Source organism: Macaca fascicularis, chromosome 8 (genome assembly GCF_037993035.2).
Source record: "Macaca fascicularis isolate 582-1 chromosome 8, T2T-MFA8v1.1".
NCBI lineage: Eukaryota > Metazoa > Chordata > Mammalia > Primates > Cercopithecidae > Macaca > Macaca fascicularis.
Window position 1 is genome coordinate 90674491 of NC_088382.1, and position 18513 is coordinate 90693003.

The window sequence follows — 18513 nt, forward strand, 5'->3', positions numbered from 1 at the left end:
GATTTACTGAGTCCTGACAAGTTCCAGGTCTTGTTCTTGGTGCTGGTGTGCAGCAGTGAACAAAATAACCCTCCCTAGGGGAGGGAGCAGACAACAATCAAAATAAGTGAACAATATGATTTTGTGGAGGCAGTAAGTGTCTATGTGAAAAAGTAAGAGAAAAGTAAAGCGAAGGAGGGGTAGAAAGTGCTGGAGGTTTAGTATAAAGAAATGTGCATTTCAAAGTGCATTTCTTTATATTAAAACAGACATAAGAATAGCGTGAAGTTTATTGTGAACTTTGAATGAAAACTCGCAGCTGTGGACTCTGTCTTCTTCTCGCAGATAGAATCCATTCTCCCCTACTGTCCGCATGCTTTGGTCGAACAGTTTGAGAAGCACTGGTGAGGAAGAACAAGAGTAAGCTTTGGAGTGAACGTCACTCTGTAACCACATAGTAGCTGCCTGGCTCCTGTCTGGTTTCTTCAGATCCTCAGTGATTCTTAAACCTTTGAGTTCTGAGCCCTAAAGATACCTAAAGCATTTTTTTTACATGTAATGAAAAGAAAGAGAGAGAGAGAGAGAGAGAGAAAGGAGGGAGGGAGGGAATCAGGCTCAATTTGAGATTATGTTCAGTTATTTTAAAATTTAAGATTCAGCAAAATAATCATGTTTCCAGAATCATGAGGTATAACCATAGCCAGAACAGAACATACAACAAATTTGTACCCACTAGTGGTGGTTCTTTTTTGTCCTTGTGAAACTTTAATAGTTGAATTTGTTGAGATTAGTAGCTCCTTTTAAAAATTATTTTAAAAGTAAAAGTAAAATTTTGCCCTTTAAAAAGGTTATGAAAGTAAGATTAGCTTAGTTTTTCCACAGTTCTGGGAAACTTAAAAATGATTTCATTTGATGACTGTCATCCCACCGTATGAAAAATAGATTAAGGTTAAGAGAATCACTCGTCTATTACAACCTTCAGGCTGAAAGCCTGTCTAAGTCAAGCATAACCTCCACCCAGATAAATGTTTCTTCCATGAGCAATTAACTTAAACTCTCTTTCAAAACATACAGTACTTTCAAAATACTAGTTCCTTACAATACCTTTCAAAGACTTAGGTGTTTTTTTAGTGAGTGTTAAAATGATAGCATTGCCTTCTTTTTTATGTAACACAATTTACTGTTTCGGTAGGTGCAATTTTGTCTTTGTTGTTTCCTGATCAGTTTAGTCATCTCATATTGGCACTTGAGAGGCAATAAATAGAACGCTGGACTGAGATTCCAGAGATTTGAGTTGAATCATACTATGGGGATCACTAGCCATGGAACACTAGTTAAGTCCCCTGATCTCTGCAGAGTTGACAACTCAAATATGAATGAGTTGTGCTCCCCAAGGATCTCTTTCATTTTAACTCCTGAGTTCCATGATATAAAATGTCAACTTGAAGTCTGTTTTAAGATTAAGCCAAATACCCATTATTAAAATCCACAAATGGAGTCTAGTGTGTATGTTAAGAAATGCATGTCAATTTTTTTTTTTTTTTTTTTTTTTTGAGATAGAGTCTCACTCTGTTGCCCAGGCTGGAGTGCAGTAGCTCAATCACAGATCACTGCAACCTCTACCTCCTGGGCTGAAGCTATCCTCCCACCTCAGCCTCCAGAGTAGCAGTGACCACAGGCATGCAACACCATGCTCAGCTAGTTTTTGGGGGGTTTGTTTGTATTTTTAGTAGAGGCAGGGTTTCACCATGTTGTTCAGGCTGGTCTCAAACTTCTGGGCTCAAGTGATCCACCCACCTCGGCCTCTCAAAGTGCTGGAACTGGGTGTCTCTTTTAAGCCAATTCTAGGTGCTGTCTGTATCTTAGGACTGCCATCTCTGTTCCTAACAACATCACCCTTAATTTCATGAGCCTTCCCTGCTTTGTTGGGAATACAGCAATTATAAAATTATGCATTTTCTTGCTGCCTTCTTATTTTGCTAGTTATTTCTTCAGTAATAAGATGCCTAACAGCCATGAACCAAGTAGTTTCTATGTTTTATTATTTGTATTTACCTCCCTTTCCACAAACTGATAATTGCTCAATCTAAGATATATAATTATTTCCTACTTATGGTATTTTCATATCTCTGAGGCTTTTCTCACCATCTTCCTTTTCTTACAGCTTTTTTTATGCAGGACCCTTCTGGTGTCAGTAATTGCAATCCTACTCACACTAAAGAAAAAAAAACAGGGCAGAAGAGGAATTTATCAGCTTGGGTAATTCAAGCACACATGAACCTGAGCTTGGGAAAATTAGGTGTGGGGCCTTAAGTGATGCGTGGTCCTCTGTCTTTCTCTCTCTCTCTCTCTCTCTCTCTCTCTCTCTTTCTCTGAGTGTGTGTGACACTTATTTCATTATCTGGCTGACTAGAACCAGATCCACAGGCAGCTCTGGCCACACACTTGTCCACCTTGTGAGCAGGTGCAGGGGAACTCTTTGCTATGTGCATCAGCTGGAAAAATCCCAGCGAATGATTTTTGGACGGCCAAGTCCAAATCATGAGCGGACACTTGTGGCCAAAGGTGGATGGCCATGATGGATGGCCTGCACCAAACCATGTAGTTAAAGAGAAGAAGAGTGATGACTGTATCGAGCAGAAAAAGGCCACCGTATGTTATAAATATAACCAATACTATCACAAATCTGAAACATACAAACTTGTAGAAAGGATAAAAATCACATCTAACCTCCCTACCCAAAGATAACCCCTGTAATTGTTTTTGGTATATTTATTTTCATTTCTTTTCTATGCATCATCCTTTTTGTCTCACATTATTTTTCCACCTAGTTTTATAATGAGAGATTTTCTTTCACACATGGTGGTATATAACTTGTAGATGTTTATGGAGCTAGTAGGGTAAAAATAAATCATAAAAATATTAGCAGAATATATGCGTGAATATTTTTATAACCTCTAGGGAATGATAGCCATTTTAGACTTGATACCAAGTCAGGGCCCTAGCACAAAGGTGATATAGGATCACAAAAAACTTGTAGACTTTTTCACAAAAGACACCATTAAAAAGTTTTAAAGTAAGTGAAAGATAGAAAATATTATCAACATAAAATCAAGAATTAATATGCAGCAAAATGCAAATAATTCAGTGTTATTAAAACACTTAGATATAATATTTGCTTACCAGGCTTGTAGAAATTCTAAAGCTTTCATACTATTCAGGGTTACTGAGAGTATGAGTACGCTGTTGTATGTATCCATCACATGGCTGTATTCTGCTGCAGGATCTGTCATGCTTCTCAAAGACTCAGGTTTTGTTTTAGTGAGTGTTAAATGGTAGCTTTGCTTTCTTTTTTATGTAACACATATTAACTATTTCAGTGTGTGCAATGCAGTTGCCAGTTGAAACCGGCAATTCCATTTCTAGTTATTCATCCTAGAGGAACACTGTGCCTAGTGGCACAAAGGAATACAGAGAGGATACTTATTGCAGCACTGGTTTTAATAGCAAAATATTGAAAACAGCATAAATATTCATCAAAATGAGAATGGTTTAAAAAGAAGTCTTTGATGATGTACGAGCCACTATGCAGCCACTACAAAGAGGGAAGTCACTGTGTGCTAAAAGAGAAAGGAGGAAAGGACTCATATATTTTTAAGTGAAGAGAACAAGCTATAAAATACTTTTTTATAACATGATCTCATTTGTATTTAAAACATCCTACAAAATATACTATATACATCTATTAATACATAGTGTCATTTCAGATGGATACGGGGAAGCCTCTATAGGATACCTGCTAACCTCTAGGGAGGTGAACAGGCTTCAGGGAGGAGGCAAAGGAAGTCTCCCATTTTCCCTATTTTTTGCCTTGTTAAAAAGAATGGGCAGGGCACAGTGGCTCATGCCTGCAATCCCAGCACTTTGGGAGGCCGAGGTGGGCAGATCACCTGAGATTAGGAGTTCAGGACCAGCCTGGCCAACAAGGCAAAATCCCATCTCTACATAAAATACAAAAATTAGCTGGGCGTGGTGGTGGGCACTTGTAATCCCAGTTATTCAGAAGGCTAAGGCAGGAGAATCACTTAAAACCAGGTGGTAGAGGCTGCAGTGAGCTGAGACAGCGCCAGTGCAGTCCAGCCTGGGCAACAGACCGAGTCTCTGTCTCAAAAATAATAACAATAAAAAAGAATGTATTCAAATATTACAGTTAATTTAAACATAAAGAGTAAAAACTCTTCATAGCAAAATTCTTACTGCAGAACATTGTGTCAAGCTGTGCGATGATTTCACCACATCTTGCTATGTAATATAGTGCTGCCAGCCTTTGTACAGAAAGTATTATACACCTTTTGGATTCTTTCCTTAGGATCAGTGCCAGAAGTAGAATCAGTTGGTCAAATAGTATGCACATTTTCTCGATACCTTTGACTAGATGGCTTAATGAAAGAGTTTGCTGCAGTGTGCACTCTGAAAACCACAAGAAAGTGGCTGGCGTCCTGCATGCTCGCTTACTTTAATCATGTCTCACTTTTTCCATCATTCTCTCCCTTGCCACTTTGACAAATGTTCCATCAAATTTTATTTTGTTTTAATTTTTGTCTTTGATCATTAATGAGAAACATAGTTTCCCATGTGTTCAAGTTTTACTTCCCCTTCTGCACATTATTTTCTTATCCTTTGCCCATAACTCTGATAGAATTAGAGTTTTTCATATACACTTGTGTGAGCCCTTGACGTCAAAAACCCTATTGCTATATGTTCTGCAAGTACTTCTCTAGCTTTGTTGTTAAATTTCTTCACATTTTCTTCTCTAAATCTTTAGGTTTACCTATGGGCCTTTCTTTTCCTTTCTTCATTGAACTTATTTACAAATTATTCCTGTTTCCCACCAATGTTTGTACCAATGACTTCTGCTAGACTTCATCCATTATCATTTACCATCAATTCCTATTTCCTTTTATACATTTACCTGCAGCAAGGCTTCATTTCAACAACTATTTTTTTACTTGCTTATGTCACATCATAATTTCTTTATACTACAGTCATGTGCTATTGCTGGGAAGAATTCTTAAAATTTAGTTTGCAGATTTGATTCTCATTTACTTAGTTATTACTTACATGCCTTTCTTTCTGTGTTTTAGTTAATAACCCTTAGTTAATCCTTCTATCCTAATAGAAATATTTCTAGGCTTAATGGCTGGGTGTGGCGGCTCATCCCTGTAACTCCAGCACTCTGGGAGGTTGAGGCAGGTGGATCACCTGAGCGCAGGAGTTCAAGACCAGACTGGGCAACATAATGAAACCCTGTCTCTACAGAAAAAAAAAAAATACAAAAAATTAACCGGGGATGACAGTGCACACCTATGGTCCCAGCTAAGGAGGCTGAGATGGGAGAATTGCATGAGCCTGGGAGGCAGAGGTTTCAGTCAGCTGAGACCATGCCACTGCACTCCAACCTGGGTGACAGAGTGAGACACCCTCTAAAAAAAAAAAAGAAAAGAAAAATATTTTAAGGATTAAATAATAATTAGCATAATACCTCTAATACGCAATGCTTTCCAAAATACTAAACCTAGCCCTTTTAATGTATTTAACATTAATATAAATGTGAGCATACAAATGGCTCACCTGCTAGAACATTCTGCAGTGATGGAAATAGTCTATATCTGTGCTGTTCACTAACAGCAGCCACCAGCCACATGCAGCTATGGAGTACTTGCAGTGTGCCTACTGCAAATAAGGAATGGAATTTTAGATTTTATTTACTTTTAATTAAAGTATGAATAGCCACATGTGACTAGTGGCTATCATGTTGGATGGTGAAGGCTCAAACCTTCCAAGGGTCATTTTCTACTTTCCAGATCCATTTTTAGGTAGATCTGACTGAGAAAATTAAAAAAAGAAATCACACCCAGGATACTTTGCTGCAAATCCAAACTACCATAACTATGTTTTTTCTCATCTGTCTACCTAATTTTAAAAATTAAATGTTTTGAATTTGAGCTTATTTTTAACAACTCTCATTTATTACCTTCATCAGGTTTCCAATTAGGGTATTTTCAGGTTTGATGACAGACATCAAAAGCTCCTAATCTATCCCCTTTGCCTCCAGTGCTATTTTTATCTACACCATTTTAGTTTCTATGTTTGTTATTTTATTATCAAGCTCTTCCAGGGGAAGAAGTACCTAAATTAACCCCAGCAACCTATCATGGGAGTTTTGAAAGCCATAAAATAGAATGAGACATCAGCATATGCTGATATAAATACCACTGGGATTTCTTAAAAGCTAGTCATAAATTTCTTCTTGTTGTTATGCCTGTTAATATGAAAAAAAATGAGAGTGAGACAGAATTTTGTAAGAAGTGTAAAAATTCCTCAGTACTTACCATACTTGCCAGGATAAAGAATTTTCCTTAAACCATTGTAGATATACTGTCCTTCCAGTCGACAAAGTGCAAGGATGAAGGAGGGCTGGGGAGGGCAGCCTTGATTACCTTACATTTCTTTCACTGTGGATGCAGAGGTTACTTGCAACATTTTTGTCACATTTCTACAAAAGCTATGGTGGAGCTGTTTGTTCCATCATCTCCTCCATATAAACCCCATTATCCTCATGCCCCCAGTGGCTCCATCTATTTATCTAGTCACAGCCATCCTGCCACCTGATGTCTTGCTTCCTATGGCCACACAGCAGGCAAAGCTGGCTTGGCCGAAGCTAGAATTCCAATCAAAACCTTTATTTCAGAATAAATACTGTTTCTCCTTGCTGCTTTCCAGAACTTAAGAGGAGTGAGGAAAAGAAAAATAAAGAGAAACAGGAAAAGAAGAAGAAGAAAAAGGAAAGGACAAGAAGAGTGACCAGTAAGAAAAACACAAGAATAGTCTTGCCTCTTTGCTAATTTATTATGTTACATATAACAATCTACACATCCACAAAAAGATTTTTCTCTATGTATTCTGTCGCCACTTCCCTTACTCAGTTTTCAGTGCAGAGAGGAAATAGCTAGTGATGATCTTGGATATAAAAATAATGATCCTTAATATTTGTTTCCGAATCTTTTCCAATAGGTTTTCAATACAGAGTTCCAGCCACCACACCATGATCATTTTACCTATGTTGTTTCACAAGGTTTTTTTCTACATTATTCTACTGTAAGTGATACCATGTTCTCGTCAGTGTTAAATACCTTTGTCTTATTCTCAATTCATGTTCGGCTTGTTTCTCCCAGTGATCTCTGTATCCCTTTTACATACCTTGCAAATAATCAGTGATCCCCTACCCAGGGTATTTATGTCTTCTAGAATCTAAAATCCAATGTCACCCTAAGTGCATGAGCTGCCACCTTTCAGAATAGCATTCAGCTTGTATTTTTTTAGGCCTGTAGATATTCCTGGCCAGGACTGGCTACATAATTTGCAGAGCCCAGGATAAAATAAATATGCAGGACTCCTTGTTCAAAATTATCATGAATGAGACAGCAGGGCATTAAACCAAGCATGGGCTCTTCCAAGCAAGAGGCCCTGGGTGACAGTACAGGCTGCATGTCCAGGAAGCAGGGAAATGAAGAGGGTCTGAAGTAAAGCTACCACAGAGGATAAAGTGAGGTGAGGGTGGATTTGAGAAACAATTCCAAAGCAGAAATCAACCAAACCTGGTGACCAACAGGATGTGGGCAGAACAAGAAAAGAAAGGAACCAGGGACAATTGTCTGTTTTGAACTTCAGGGACTAGGTGACCTTAGTGCTGGTCACTGAGTTGGGGGAGCAGGCTTGGTGGGGGACATAGCACCATTTAGGAAATACCAAGTTTCGGATGCCCACAGACATCCAGGTGAAGTGTGATAGTTGTTTGATGTTTAAGAGATAGATCTGGAGGCCGCGGGCGGTGGCTCATGCCTGTAATCCCAGCACTTTGGGAAGCCGAGGCAGGCGGATTGCTTAAGGTCAGGAGTTCCAGACCAGCATGGCCAACATGGTGAAACCCCATCTCTACTCAAAATACAAAAAATTAGCCAGGCGTAGGGGTGCACGCCTGTAGTCCTAGCTACTCAGGAGGCTGAGGCAGGAAAATCTCTTGAACCTTGGAGGTGGAGGTTGTAGTGAGCTGAGATTGCACCACTACATTCCAGCCTGGGTGAAAGAGTGAGACTCTGTCTCCAAAAAAAAAAAACAACAAAAAACAAACAAAAAAAACAACTCTGGAGAGGGGAGAGGGTATCACAAGCAGCAGATTGATTTTCTGTGGTTAGGATAAAGTATCCAGAGGCAACATCATATACAGATCCAAAAAGTGCTGCATGTCAAACAGCTCATCTGGAAGTGAATATGATGTGGTTTGCAGAACTGTTAAAAGATTGGGAAAGTGGTGCTAGTGATGGGAGAGACCTGATGTAAAGGACTCATGTGAAAAGTTTTAATAAAATAGATTCAAGGAGTGTGAGAATGGCAAAAAGCAAAGTATTATTTTATAAAATGCTTTTTGAAAATATTTACCTGTAACATTTAATGAATAGTTTTTTTTTTACACACTATAAGGTAATAAGTTCAATGTAGTACTGTTGAGTGGCAAACTCATATATTTGATATCCAACACAATAGTTGGATGTCTAATAGGCATCTCAAGCTTAACAGGACTGAAATAAAATTCTTGGTTTTCTTTTCAAATATGTTTCTTCCCCAGTTTTGCTCATTTTAATAAGTGGCACTGCAATTTACCCGTTAGTTTAAGATAAAAACTTAGAAGTCATTCTCAACTCCTCTTTTTCTCCCACATCCCAGACTTATCTTCAAAATACATCCTAAATCCAACCAATTCCACCACCTCCACCACTACGGTATTCATCCAGCACTCATCATCTCTAACCTGGACTACCTCCTAACTAGTCTTACTGTTTCACTTTTGTCCTCCTACGGGCAGACCACCACATAGCAGCCAAATTGTGTAAAACACACAAAAAATAAAGCATGCCCCTCTCCTGTCCAAGAGCCTCTGATAGTATCCCATCACACTGAGAAGATATCCAAATTTTCCTTCTGAGGCCCAGAAGACCCTGTAATTATATTACTATCTCCATCCCACCTCTCAGTAACCTGCTCTCCTTTCCCTCCTTCCTATCTACATTGCCTTCTGTCTTCCTTCATCACACTAAACTCATGTTCATATCAGGCTGTCACACTTCCAGTCCTCTCTGGCAGAACACCCTGCTTCCAGATCTTACCATGACCTGCTGGCTCCTGAGTTTCATTCAGGCATCTGCTCAAATATGTCCTTAAAAAGGCCTTTCCTCACCACCCTGCTAAAATTGCACTTCAAACCTGATTCTTTTTTCTTTTGAGCACTTATTACCAGCAGCTCTATGACATTGAGATATCGTCTGTCTTGTTCATCCCTCTGTCCCTAAAATAGTGCTTAGCATTTATAGTTGCTTAAACATTTCTTTCCTGAATTTAAAGTAGTACTTGACTATTCCATCTATATCCCCGTAAGAATGGTTAACCATTCTAGTGGGTCAACAAACTTTTTGTGGACCTTTTTGTTGGAAGCTCTAGTGGTTCTCAAATTTCACCATGCATCAGAATCACTTGGAGAGTTTGTTAAAGCACAGATTAATGGGATGCAGCCTCAAAGTTTCTGATTTTAAACATGTGGGGTGGGGTTGGAAAATTTACATCCTAACAAGTTGCAAGGTGCTGCTGCAGCTTCTGGTTCAGGTACCACGCTTTTAGAACATAAGAAACAACTGAGTCAAACATCACCTCTGGCAATGCCACTTCTTCACATTTTCTCTTCCCAATCCCTTGACCCTTTTTTTCACTTGCCAGTAGCACCACAGAAAGCCATAGGACTTGTGCCCCAGATCTACTCCTCACTAGGACAACCTTGTGATATGAAGCACTTGAGGACCAAGGCTTCCATTCCTCCACTTCCAGGATTTTGTGCTGCAATTCTCAGGTTTTGCACAAAGTTGTAGAAGGAAAAGTGTTTGTGGAGCATTGTGCATTCTAATGATGTCAAAATTTGTAAAGGGAATGCCTTTTATCCTCCTCCCCTGCCAGGCTTTAAGCCAGTGCTTTCTGCACCTTAAGAATATGTCAGCATCATCAATACTAAAAGGTTGTGGTTCACCCCAATCAAACAGGACTCTTTTCCCAGCAATTGCAAGCCTGGGCAATGACTGATTGTTTAACTTCTGCCCTGTGTTGTTGGAAGGAAGCAGGGCTGAGATCTAGTTCTTCAACTGCAGCAGTGAGATTTCCTATGTATTCCAGTGGGTAATGGCTGGGTGAAGGAAGAAGTTTCTGAAACCTTTCTCACTTTGAAGGGGTGTGTGTGTGTTAGACTTCCACTTAGATGAATCAGCCTGGAGCCCTTTCAGGCTTCCATGTTTCTTTTCCACCCCCGTTTTTTCATGCACATTTAAAATTGAGTGATAATTCTGAGCCCCATTTTCTTTTATCTTGTTTCCTGATAGTCTCCTACTGCTCATTCCTCAGAGTAAAATCATGAAAGCTCTCTCTAAGAAAACAATTATCTTGGGGGGTATGACCCATTCAACATTTACCTTATTTACATTTACAACATTCAATACCTTAGCCATTTGTGATGGGTTAATCAAGCTTTTAACAAGTCTTTGAAATCAGGAGAAAGGAATTTTATGGGAAAATGGTAGTAGTGTAATCAGTGAACATCTGGGTTACAAAGCATGTCAGACAAGGGACCCTTGTGTTGGAACTGTTCTGTAATTTAATTCTGTTTAATTCTATCACACATGTAGATTCATGTAATTACACGAATCTACATGTGTGATAGAATTAAACAGAATTAAAATACACACTACTGCACTGTAAATACACACAGAATTAAATACATACACACACACACACACACACGACTGTAAAACTGGTGAAATCTGAACAAGGTGGATTGTATTGTCAATATCCTGGTTAGGATATCGTACTGTAGTTATTCAAGATGTTACCGTTGGGGAAAACTGGGTACATTGGAGAAAAGTAGGTACACGTAATCTCTGTTATTTCTTACAACTGCATGTTAAAATAATCTCAAAATCCAAAGTTTAAAAAAGAATTGCTGCGGAGAGGACAGGACTGGTGGATGTCAGAATGCAGAGTCCCCGTTTGCAGTGAAAGCATCGTCGGAGCCCAGAGAAGAGGACAGAACCCCAATCTAAGGGGAAGAGAGGCATGGAAGGGAAGATGAGGCATGCTCCTAGGGAAAACTCCATTTTCCTCCTGTCCTTAAATTATACTGAGGAGAATATAGTCTATCACTAAGTCATAATTCCTAGAACAATCATCTGTCAGATGTGAAAGCAATAATAGTACTAGATGACACTTACTGAGTGCTGCCAGCTGCCTGTTTCATGAGTTATCTTGTTTGATCCTCTAATGTCCTATGGGATAGGTACTATTATTATATCCATTTTACAGATGAGAAAATCAAGGCGCAGAGAAATGAAGAAACGTAACTGGCAACTGGCAAAGCCAGGATTTGTCTGATATGCTCAGCAGTGCAGCATCAACACTATTGGGTGCTCACCATGTGCTAGGTATACTGCCCTAAATGCTTTCTCTTCATGCTGAAGAAAGTAGCCTATCACATCTGGAAAATTCTCTGTCAGATACTGGCATCAAATTACATTTGTTTGTTGTGTGCTTAAGTGTCGGGCACTTTACATAAGTCATCCCATTGCATCCTCACAGCAAGTCTGGATGTATTTTCTCCACCTTATTGATGAGAAAGCCAGGCCCAGAGAAGTTGGCTGTCTTCAAAATCACATGACCAACATATGCAGAACAGCAAAGGCGCTCAGCCCTGAATTCCAGAGCTTTGAGCGCCGTGGCCTGCAACTCAGAAACCACAACCTCAAAGTCATTTAATTTTCCGCCAAGTTAGAGGCTCCTAGTATTCACTGACCAGGCATGAATCTATTTTATTTATCCTGGTGTGCAAAGGATAGAGATTTAGCATACTCATTTTGCCTAGTACAACTTGGGAACTTTCTTTGCTATGTGAATCTGTTAGCCCAGGGACAAGCTCTTTGTAGTTTCACGGTTCAATACACAACAGCAGCACATACAACTCGATGTTTAATAAGCCGCCTTTAATGATGTTGGTCATGACTTTTTGCTTTGAAGGTTTGCAGGAAGCGATGAACATTTCTGACATATAAGCGATCTCTTCTTCCGTTTCTCTCCTCTTCGTGTCACTCCAGAGCACCTAGCAGGGGACTGGGGATTTAAATGGTTATTTATCTATTAGTTCCTCTGAGTGAAGTGGACACATTCTGTGCTACATCATCGCCCTGTAATCACAAAGACTGGACACACGAAACCGCGAGGAACTTGTCAGGGGAATTTCTTGCAGACTGATGGGGTGAACCAAATAAATTAACAGCATCTCAGCCGCAGGCTCCGGGTTACAAAGCGGATTCCTCCTGGGCGGCGGGCCCCAGTAGGCTTTCACTTTTCTGCTGGGGCGCTCGCCCACTCCGAGCCAACTCCACGTCCTGGTTTTCGTCCTTGCCTCCTTCCCGCCGGCAGCCGGCTGCGGGTAAACACGCGGGGGTCGCAGAAAGAGGCGGCTGCTATTGGAGGAGCCCATCCAGGCCTCCCCTACGCCTAGCTCCGGAGCTGTCAGTTACTCGAACAGTGCGAGCGAGATTTTGGCGCCACAGCTGGGAGTGAGGCTTTTGTTCCATAACAAAAACAAGCGCCTGAGTGGCAAGGCTGCCAGCGCCCAGCCCAGCCGAGCAGGCATAAAGGAGCCCGCGTCGCGGATGTTTGTGACCTGTCATTAGAGACAGCTCCCTCAGCTTCCAAACGATCACATGGAGACAATGTGGCAAATTATGTTTGCACCAGCAAAGACCCTGCTCGAGCCACGAAGGTGAATACTGTGCACCGGGATCTAGTAAGGGGGGCCTGCTTGCTCAGGCGGAAAAACACCAACGAGTCATTTCCAGCGCTTTTTGTCTCTGTCAAAGAACTTCTGTTTTCCCTCTGCAGCTGAAAGGCAACCTTCTGGTTGAAACAAGTTAAATGATGAATCCAAGAGGAAAAACTAGGTATTAAGATGTCATAATGTAGTTCTCCCGATATGGTGGTCCCCCATTATGAGTACATAGAGATGGAGTCTACTATATTATTTGTTTGATGTTTGCACATATGATGCTAAATTAGAACACGTCCAGACCCAGGTTACTCTCTACTATGGAAAAATTCATGTGAAAACCAGAATTCAAAAGTCAGATAGATTAGGGGCGAGTGTTCTCATTTCAGTCTTTGAGTTTCAAAGCATTCCAAAGACTTGAAACTCCTCTCCAAATCAGTAAATCTGACATCTAAAGTGCCACAATTGAGAATTTATTTATTCAGATTTAGTCTGGTTAGAATGGAAGTACCTTTGAGAAAACGATGTTAAAAGATAGTCGTTTACACCTTAGTGTGAATTTGTTTAATTATTTTTCTTTTGAGAGTAGGCTTTTAGGAAGGAAAGAGACTAGTTACAACTGAGTTCCTGGAAGGAGACAGATGAACAATATGGGTGGAAATGAATGCAGAAACACAGTCTAGGTGTCCCAGAAGCCCTGTTTGTGGCTTCACAATTCTGGAGAAACCCAGCTTTTTAAAGAGAGGGTTGTTTTGTTTTGTCTTATTTTTGCAATAATAGAACTTTCTACAGTTATGGACATGTTCTATATCTGCACTGTCTCATATGCGAACCACTAGGCACATGTGGTTATTGAGGACTTGAAATGTGCCTGGTGTGACTGAGAAACTGAATTTTTAATTCGATCGGATTTAAATAGTCACATGTGACTAATGGTTCCCATATTGGGCAGCACAGCTTTAGAGCATTTTAAAAGGTCTCCACAAATCTTCAGGAAAAAAAATTGCACAGTGTGGTGGGCAGCCTCAAAGACGGCCCACAATAGTCCCCACCTCCTGGTATTCATGCCCCTGAGTGGGATTCCCTCCTTTTGAGCATGGGCTACAACTAGCAATTTGTTTCCAGCAATGGAACATGGCCAAAGTGGTGGGATGTCACCTCCAAGATTAGGTTACAAAGGGACTCCAGCTCCATCTGGAGCATCTTCTTTGGCTCTCTCCCTTGTTTGCTCTGAGGGAAGCCAGCTGCCATGTCATCAGCTGCCCTATGGAGCGGCCCCGCTGGCAGGGAACTGATGTCTTCAGCCAACAGCCAGCAAGGATCTGAAGCCCTCAGACCAACAACCATCAAAGAACTAAATGCTGCCAAAAACCACGGGAAGGAGCTGAGAACTGAATTCTCCACCAGTCCCGGCCTAGACATGACTGCAGCCCTGGCTGACACCTTGATTGCAGCTTTGTGAACCAGAGACACCCAGGTAAGCCATGCCTGAATTGTAGACCCACAGAAAATGTGAGCTAAGAAAGGTGTGTTGTTTGAAGTCACTGAGTTTTGGGGCAGTTTTTTACACAACAAAAAATTTTGGTATGGTTAGGTTCATTTAAAAGACATTTATATGAGTTAGGGTATCCCCCGGTCCAGAGAAACCTCCAAACATTAGTGTCTAATGCAATAAAAGTTCTGTTCTTTTAACAGTGCCATGTGGGAATTCTGGTGGTGGTATGAGACCCAGCCCTTTTTCCTTCAGGTTGACCTAGAAGTCATTTCCATTCCAGTCAGCGGGAAGGGGAGGGAGAGTGGCTCCCATGGGGAGCAGACCTGGGGAAGATGCACACCATTTCTGCCTATGTTCTACTGGCCTCGCTTAAATGACCACCCCAGACTGTAAGGCAGACTGGGAAATACAGTCCAACTGTATGCCCAGAGTGAAGCCAAAGCAGATTTGAGGATCAATCAGCCTGTAGGTTTTGCCAAAGCACAGTATTTTTTGAGGTGGGTAAGCCCCTTGACAAGAACAGGCCTTCATGGCTTGCCAAACCCTGGGATCGTGCAGACAATAATCTCTTAATAAATAATGGTACGCCGGGCGCAGTGGTTCACGCCTGTAATCCCAGCACTTTCGGAGGCCGAGGCGGGTGGATCCCGAGGTCAGGAGTTCAAGACCAGCCTGGCCAAGATGGTGAAACCCTGTCTCTACTAAAAATACAAAAATAGCCGGGCACAGTGGCAGGCGCCTGTAATCCCAGCTACTTGGGAGGCTGAGGCAGGAGAATTACTTGAACCCAGGAGGTAGAGGTTGTAGTGAACCAAGATTGAGCCACTGCACTCCAGCCTGGGCGACACAGTGAGACTCTGTCTCAAATAATAATAATAATAGTAATAGTGATGACAGAACTTGAAAGAGGCTATTATCCCCATTTCAAGATGTGAATTCGCCAAAATTGTCAGAGTATTCTAGTCCCGTAAGTTCCCATGACTCAGCCAAAAGTCAACCAAAGCAAAGTTGTGTGAAGAAAGTTATGGCACAGTTCTGGAAATGACAATGGAAAAATCAGGAAAATATTTTTATTTTCTGTCACCCCCCACAAAAAAGTCTGTGGACGCATTAGCAGTCTCTTCTCATTCCTGCCTCTACCCTCTGAAACCCAAAACAACCTCTAATTTACTTTCTATCTCTGTGCATGTTCGAATGAGCATGTTCTAAACTACAGAGTGTGATTGGGGTGGAGTTCTACGAGCTGAGGCATCCCTTAGATGTGATTGCAAAGGTATCTGTCACATCTGTTGCTTTGGAGGCTGATTGATTTTCTGGAGGCTTCCCCCAATGTCACTGTCCGTCTTAGGGTTTATAGTGAAAGGGGAAAAAAAGAAAAGATTGGTTTTGTTGATTTCAATTGTTTTAAATTGAGGAACTCATGTGTCAATATATTTTTGCTCCTGTATCAGTACATTTCTGAAATGTCACTCCTCCCTTTTATCACCCTGGTCACCTTCCACCCACCTCCCTTAATGTTAACTTGTGAGCTAGTAAACATGGGAATGTTAACTGAGTATGTATCTGTCAACATGTGTATTAGCCCGTCTTCACGCTGCTGATAAAGACATTCCCGAGACTGGGGAATTTATAAAGAAAAAGAGGGTTAATGGATTCACAGTTCCACATGGCTGGGGAAGCCTCACAATCATGATGGAAGGCAAAAGGCGTGTCTTCCATTGCGGCAGATAGGAGAGAATGTGCAGGGGACCTCCCCTGTATAAAGCTATAAGATCTCATGAGACTTACTCACTGTCATAAGAACAGCATGGGAAAGACCCGCCCCTGTGATTCAATTACCTCCCACTGGGTCCCTCCCACGACACATGGGAATTCTGGGAGCTACAATTCAAGATGAGATTTGGGTGGGGACACAGCCAAACCACATCAACATGACTTAAAAAAAAGTTTTGGCACCCTGAAGTAAACAACCAAAACAAAAAAAAAAGGAAAGAAGAATGCTTGACACAAATCCAAAGGCAGGTGTCTAAGGAGCTAATGTCACTTAAGCTTCAGGGCTCCTTCCTTGTAGGGGTCCCGTCTTAGGCTGAGTGCTGCCCTGCAGAGAGAAGCAGCAGCAGCAGCTCTCACATGTGATGAAGCCAGGAGTACTGCCCAAGGAGGGGGCCTCTCTATATTCCTACTTTTTAACAGCTTTATTGAGATGTAATACGAATAACATAGGATGTCCCCTTTTAAGCTCTGTAATTCTGTGTTCTTTTTACAGTATATTCACAGACTTGTTAGTAGATTTTCATTACTGTAACCCCCACAAGAAAACTGTGGACCCATTAGCAATCTCTTCTCATTCCTGCCCTTAACCCCTGAAAACCAGACAACCTCTAATTTACTTTCTATCTCTACAGATTTGCCCATTCTGGACATGTTTTTCTTTTTCTTTCTTTCTTTTTATGAAACAGCCTGGATAACAGCTCTGGAGTAGAGTGGCATGGTCATGGCTCATGGCAGCCTTGACTTCCTGGGCTCAAGTGATCCCCCAACCTCAGCCTCCCAAGTAACTGGGACTACAGGCGTGCGCGACCATGCCCGGCTAATTTTTTGTAATTTTAGTAGAGACAGGGCTTCCCCACGTTGCCTACACTAGTCTGAAACTCCTGGGCTCAAGCAGTCTGCCCACCTTGGCCTCCCAAAGTGCTGGGATTACAAGCGTTAGCCACCTCGCCCCTTCATGGACATTTCATATAAGTGGAGTCATATCATACATGGTTTTCTGTGACTAGTTTCTTTCACATGACATGATGTTTTCAAGGTTCACCCACGTTGCAGCATGTATCAGAGCTTGATTTCTTTCTATTGCCGAATAAAAATACCTGGTATGGACAGAGCTCATTTTGTTTATCCAGTCATCAACTGAAGGGCATTTAGGTTGGTTTTATATTCATTTTGTCTATATTATATTATTTGTCTATATTCTATTCTATTCATATTTTGTCTGTGCCCTGCCAGTGGTCCCAGGGTTGTAAGTGGGGTTGGCAGACTGCCAGCAATACCTTCACATTCGCCTGCCCTGCTGTGATAATTTGCCTTTGGCAGCTGCCGGGGAGCACTTGGACCCTATCTTTGATCCCTGGAAGAGTATCTGAAACTGAGGCTGCTCTGCACCCTGTGCAGGGTCCATTAGGACCATGTTTCTAGGCGTCTTGCTCCCTAACCCCAGGACCAGCCCAGCAAGGGCAGAATATGGGGAAGAGGAAGAGGTGCAAAAGACTGGCCAAGGCTTACTAGCTGCCAGGGTATTCGTTGCCAGTGCCATGCCAACTATGATCAAAGAGCTGGAGTTCTCTGAAGTCTTGCTCGACCAACAAGCCTTGTCTGAGCAGGAAACTTGAGGAGATTGTAAAAGTCACACTGCTCACCTTCTATAAGGAATTTTTCTAAGCTCTTCATAATTTTTTCAAAAACATGTGGTTGGCCCGGCACGGTGGCTCACGCCTGTAATCCCAGCACTTTGGGAGGCCAAGGCGGGTGTATCATGAGGTCTGGAGATCGAGACCATCCTGGCTAACACGATGAAACCCCGTCTCTACTAAAAAAACAAAAATTAGCCGGGCATGGTGGCGGGCGCCTGTAGTCCCAGCTACTCAGGAGGCTGAGGCAGGAGAATGGCATGAACCCAAGAGGCGGAGCTGACAGTGAGCTGAGATCGTGCCACTGCACTCCAGCCTGGGTGACAGAGCAAGACTCCTTGTCAAACAAAAAAACAACAACAAACAAAGAAATGTGGTCAACCATGATAAAGGAAAAATTGGATTATCTTTCTACTTTTTCAATGAAAAATCATGTTACTAAATTGTCATAGCAAGAGGCAATAAGAAAGAATACAGAGAGGAGTGATTTCAGTGAAAATGGTGGAGTAAGGCACTCTAATATTTTACCCTTCCATAAAAGCAAATAAAAAAAAACTGGAAAAAATGATCAGAAGCAACTTTTTTCAACTCTAGAAATTAACTAGAGGCTTGCAGCCACCAGGGAGTGTTTATTCAAGGAAAGCACTGAATCTCAGTAAGCTTTGTGGCATTTTAACTTAACCTCGGACCATACCTCACACCCAACTCAGAGGTAC

At 41.5% G+C, this 18513-nt stretch overlaps 1 long non-coding RNA gene across 1 annotated transcript in view; it reads left to right on the forward strand.

The window, feature by feature from the left end:
- Positions 1–12638: 12638 nt before the first annotated feature.
- Positions 12639–18513, forward strand: part of LOC102143327 (uncharacterized) — a 38241-nt gene continuing 32366 nt past the window's right edge. Inside the window, exon 1 of the long non-coding RNA XR_006700431.3 lies at positions 12639–14372. This is a non-coding gene — a long non-coding RNA (uncharacterized lncRNA). The remainder of the gene's footprint in view (positions 14373–18513) is intronic.